The sequence below is a fragment of the Numida meleagris genome, chromosome 2 (genome assembly GCF_002078875.1).
Source record: "Numida meleagris isolate 19003 breed g44 Domestic line chromosome 2, NumMel1.0, whole genome shotgun sequence".
NCBI classification, from domain to species: Eukaryota; Metazoa; Chordata; class Aves; order Galliformes; family Numididae; genus Numida; species Numida meleagris.
In genome coordinates this window covers 18028821-18034824 of record NC_034410.1, presented here as the reverse complement: position 1 = coordinate 18034824, position 6004 = coordinate 18028821, and positions in this window count along the sequence as shown.

Genomic DNA, 6004 nt, shown 5'->3' with positions numbered 1-6004 from the left:
AAACATTAAATGGAAATGCTTTCTCCAACTACTATTATTAATGATAAATATTGGCTGAGGGCCCAAACACAATACTAAGCAGAATGACCTGTTCCAGGTCCTAAAGTCTAACAGCCACTGGCAGTTGATGCTAAATTATCATTATTTTTTTAGTACACACAATAGCAGACATACCATATTCTTGGTGAACAAAGTCTGGGGAAGACTGTTATGATTGCCTGGTGGAAAAAGACAAGTTATAAATAAAATACACGAGAAGTAAACATACAGTGTATTCTTTTACCTTGTAAAAAGCATATCGCTTGTGAGAAGTATTATTTCAGCAGCTTGATCAGGAACGTTGTAGGGAAGGAAGATGAAGAAGGAGGTAAGACTAGAAAGCTACACTGGAAAAGAATCTGAGGTCACAGAGGAAATTGTCGTACAGAAAACAGAGGGTATTAAGGATTACAGAAAGCAGAAAGATATTAAGGCAACCAATTGTTATGTTCAGCTTTGTTCAGACTTACCATAGTGAAGGTAATTGAGCCAAGACAAATTAATAAGATTTTGGTTTGTGTGTCTCAAAACCTCAACATAAACAGTTGAATTTTGAAAAAAACAAAGCCAGAGCTGGTTTGGACTTGTCTCTCCCTTTGTACTCCTACCAGAAGGAATACCAGAAACAGAAACTTATTTGGTGTGCTTGTTATTTGTCTGTGTTCATAGTCATCAAAATAGAGTATCTAGAGGTTTAAGAGCAGACACTTTGCAAAATGCCTCTTGCACAACTACTAACTTCTTGCTTCCAGGTTACATTCTTGTTTTATGTGTGACAAATTGAATGGGAAAAGGTACATGGCTCAGGGAAAAGTGCTTAGCTCACAGTCTGTAATTTTAGGCCCTTTCCCCTACAACTGTCTCACAGTATGTGTACCTGTTCATATTCAACTAACAGTTGCACTCCACTGAAAAATCAAACATTGATGAAAATAATAATCAAAATGTAGCACAAGTTTAAGAGCCCAAATACCTTGTCTGAATTCTACCAGAGAAATATTACTCTTGTTATTGGAAATGCTGGTATAAACACAATTTTCATATACAAATCACAGTATAGCTGTTTGACCTTTCTTTTCTCTTCATAGCCTTTCTGATGCTGGTTAGAGCTTACCAGTTACCAAAATCCATTAATTGCTAGTGCTAAAGATAATTTATTTAACAAATAAATATGAAGAACATTTTGCAATGCTGACAAGCAGTAAAATTTTAGTCAAATGTTCTACATAGCAAATTTAATTCCAACTTTCTGCCCAAGTTAATGACAATTTTTAAACAAATACAGTTTTATAACACTTACGTGTCTTCAGGATAAATGCAGATAATCTTGTTTGTAACCGGTAGAAGATTGTGGCAGTTGTTCAAGTTGCCATACAAAGATCTTGCAGTATCCCGACTGCACTGAATTTTCTTCTATTTTCAAAATGTCCTGAAGTACTGTATTTTAATACAGAAAATGGGTGATGGCACCACCCTTCTTTTGTAAAGAAAAAGAATGAACATTAATCAGTTCTTGACAAGAATCTCTACTTGAGACTGTTTCCACAAAAAGACTGTAATTCCCTATTCAAAGTGACAGTCTTGAAAATGCCTAGGAAAAAAAAAAAAAAAAAAGGAAAAAAGAAAACCAACCATCCTCAGCATTTGCCATTGACTTATTCACACACTAGGTGGATTGATGCATTGGTCATTTTCATTCTATCTTTGCATCTCTAATTCTTCTTCTAAGCTGTATGAGACAACTAATCAACAGTTCTGGATTCCTCCATTGGAGCTGAGTTGATGAAACATTCTCTGATCTGGAATCAAGTAGAAGATTTAAGAGAAGAAATTGGTGTGAAACATGGATAAATGCATAGCTTTTTTGCTTTCTGCTGTCTCTCACTATTTCAGTTTTAGTATAAATATGAATAACAAGAAGACAAAGGATAGAGTAGCATACATATTTTAGTGAATAGAACAATAATATATGTAATAATAAACTGAATAGAGAGATTATGACAAGGACATCTTGCAACATATGAAACAGACAAAACTGCTAGTTCCCACATATTCCAGTGTTCCACATGAAAGTGTCAAGATTTTAACTAAGCTGCCTGAAGAAGCTAAGAAGGAGGATATATAGTTGTACAAAGGTGATTGTTAAAAGTCTAAGCTACTTACAGAATGTTTTGATCCCCTGCTGTTTCTGGTGCCAAAATGAAAGTTTGCTTGTCCTACATTCTTCTACAGAACTGGTTAAATTCCCAAACGAAGAGTATTTCACCTAGGGTTAAAGGAGTAATGGAAACATTGCCATAGAGACAGAAAAAGTAAATGAAATTGCTTTACCAATCTGACAGACACGTAAGTGTGTAGGAAACAGCAAGGAAGGCCACTGTAGTGCTCTTTGCTCAATTCTGTGAGACTTTAGGGATAGAAAAGAGACAAGACTTTCATTTCTATATTATTTTGGAGAGGATTTTAGGTACTTCTTTTTCATTTGCCTTAAGTAGTAGATATGATAATATTACAGAAGGAATAAAGGAAAGCTTTTCTTACGGAAAAAAAAGTCTCTAGATTGTTTTAGGTGGATTAGAACATGGTATTGTTAAAACTCAAAATATGAATGATAGAATCATAGCATTGTTAAGGTTGGAAAAGACCACTAAGATTATCTAGTCCAACCACCAATCCATCACCACCACTCATCCATGAACCTAGGTGTCATATGTACGTGTTTCTTGAAAATCTCCAGGGACGGTGATTCCACCACCTCCCTTGGCAGCGTGTTCCAATACCACATCACTCTTCCTGAGAATAAATTTTTCTTCATATCCAACCTGAAACTCCCCTGGAACAACTTAAGGCCATTATCTCTTATTATAAATAAAGCCTGTACTCAAACATCATCTGGGAAGTAAAACTCTAAACTAGTCAGACAATGGGCACCGATGGTCAAGGAGTAATCCCACTCTGTTTTTATGAATCTCAAAAACATTAGCATTTGCAAAGTGTGACAGAAATAAAACAGATGCCTATTCAGAAAATGAACATTTGCTGTGGCTTCTCTTCCAGTTCTAGCTGATTTTATAAAACTGACTTCTTTTTTATTTGCCAAAACTAACTGCATATTTCAAAAGAAAAATCTTTGAAGAAGAAAGCCTCATATAACTGTATCACTTGTAAAAATTCAGGTCAGAGAATAGTATCTCCTCTGTTTCTCAGATTCCTACAGATACTAAGAGAGATAGAGGAATCAATACTTTGTGGACAAAACAACTTTTTGTTACTTACATCTGAATTTAAAGATTATTACCTCATGTTGCTTGCCAAATAAGATAATGTTCTGTATTTTTCCCTTCCTCCCTATGTTATTTGCCCTAGTGGTAATAATGAAGAAGCCATATTTAAAGAGGTTAAGAGAATTTCTAATCAAAGAATCCTTCTGTTCAAGCTTCTTTTTGGCATATTTCAGCATCATCTGTATTTGAAATCTAACAGAGAACTTTTTTTATGGAAGAAGTACCAAGAGAGAGAGGTTTTGGCTCAGAGTTTCAGGGTTCTTGGTACATAGAAGCTTCGCTAGAGATGTGGAAAAGCAATGGCAGTACAAAGACATTCCTGGACCTTTTTCAAAAGCAGTTGCCATTAGTCATCTGGGACAAGCTGTTGAGAAGACATAGGGTAGGTTTTTGGTCAGACAAGTTGTGGATTGTTAAATAATTAACAAGCAGTCAGCGAATTGTGAGCCAGTTGTTAACATTACTAAGAGGTTTTGTGTTCAATTGTGTGTTCCTCATCACATCCTGAAGTGCCAAGCATCACATGCTCTTATGTAGCTGCCAAATTTATGATTCCTTTCCTTGGCATCAGAGGTATTATTTTGTGACACAGACATGGAAAGTCAAAGTAGGGCCTTCTCCAGCTCTGAGATTTGGCTGTAGAGGATGAGAAGCTTGGTGAGAAAATGCAACAGCCCAACAGAATGTAATTTTATCTAAGGCTTCTTGCCTACGTAAGCAAAGGCAGTCAGCCATGCTTGCAGGTCATGCAGTATTTTTGTGTACGCACTACAGAAGGATGGCAATCTGGCGTTTTCTTTGGCAGTTGCCAGACTAGCAGAGAAATAAGCGTTTCTACTTGCAGAGCCTGAAAAGTTTTCCTATGCCTTTACTTACATTTTAAAAAATCCTTGACTTTTGTGTTTATTTTTAAATAGCAACGATAAAAAGACCGCCTTTTATGTGTATTTACTGTTTTTATTAGCAATGACAAAAGGCATTTTACATATAAGCTTGATATAATGATTATTTGGTAAATAATTTGAAGGAATCCTTATCGTTTTAAATTAAATATTGACATATGGTTTTCTTACCACTGAGCTTTCATCTCAAAATTGGATTTAAAGAATAGAAGATTTTTTGAAGAAAGGCATACTTAATGTCAATATATTATGGCAGATTGCATTGAGAGCAATCTTCCAGATTGCTACTAACATTGTTTATAATGATGATGATTCCACCAAAAATTTCTTTGTAAATGAAAAGGGAAGTTAGAGTAGATGACTGAAACAGAGATTTTAGAAGAATACAACAATTAATGAAGAAAAAATATGCTTGGCTTCTTAAAAGAATAAAGGGGAACAAGGACTTCTTTGAAAAATAGACAGAAAAACAAGGTGTGAATAGCATGATGTGGTGAGTCAAAATAAAGTACAGATCACTGATGAGGGTGCTCAAGGACTGAGAGAATTAGCTGAGATTGAAGAGACTAGAATCATCAGTTAAGTGTTTTGCACACAAATCTTCAGCTGAGAAAACGTATGCAAATAATCAGGAAAACATGCGTTTTACTGAATGGTGTCAAGAAAGATTTTGTAATTAAAAATATTGCTATAAAGTGGAATATTTCAGCTAACTATTAAAGTCTGCATTTTGTTTCCCCAAGATATGGATGTAACTGAACAGTATTTACTGTATTATTAGTAAAAAAATATTGAGAATGTTGAAAGTAGTGACAGTATTTGAGAAGAAAAGGAAAGACAAAGTTTCAGGGTGCAAAGAACAATCTTAAAGCAGACAAACATGGCAAGGAAAGGAAAGCTTTGCGGAACAAATGAGCAAATCTGCAATTCACTTGGGTAAGTCACAGTGCAGTATCACACAGACAGCAATTTACCAAAGTATGTTGGAACCTTTCAAGGTTAGCTGTTTATTAGAATTTAAAATAAGTTGTATAGAAAAAAGAATGGATGGACATAACAGAAAAAAAGGAGTTTAGGAAAGGCCTAGTTTGCTCATCCTCATCTACTCGAGTCTTCTTTGTTGCAAATATTTCAATGCTAAGTGCAAACGCTAAAAGAACAATTTCCTTATGTTTTATGGGGATAGAAAGTATGCAGTCATATTTATTTTCTCTAATAATGATTTCTCAGTGAAAACTTTTCAATGCAAGAGCTGGTATTTAGGTTTAACAGTGTCTTGCGTTACTAAGAGAAATGCAAAAATGCCAAAGGAGAGAATCATGGGCAGTCAGACAATGCAGATGTAGGCAGCTTTAGTTAGTTCAAGAGAAGAGATTTACAATAAGGAAACAAAGAGTATTTGAGTAAAGCTCAAGATGATTTAAGGAGCCGCTACTTGTCACCCAATCATACCATATGCCTGAAATTAATGATTTGATGAAAGTGTATTTAAGGGAATTTGACAGAAGAAGCAAGGAGAAATTAGCATTCTGTGAACCCTGACCTGAAATGACTTTATGTTGGCAGGAAGTATCCAGAAGAAAAGATGACATCTGTGAAGGTTGTCAGAAAATACAATGAGTAATGAAAGGAGACCATGAGAGATGGACTTATTAGATCAAAACTAAAATTATGTGAGGAATATACTACTTCAGACAATGAGCCATTAAATAGGAAGAAATAACCAAGCAGAAAGAGATGGGGAAAAAATGCATGAAGTATCTTTTATAAAGTATTGTT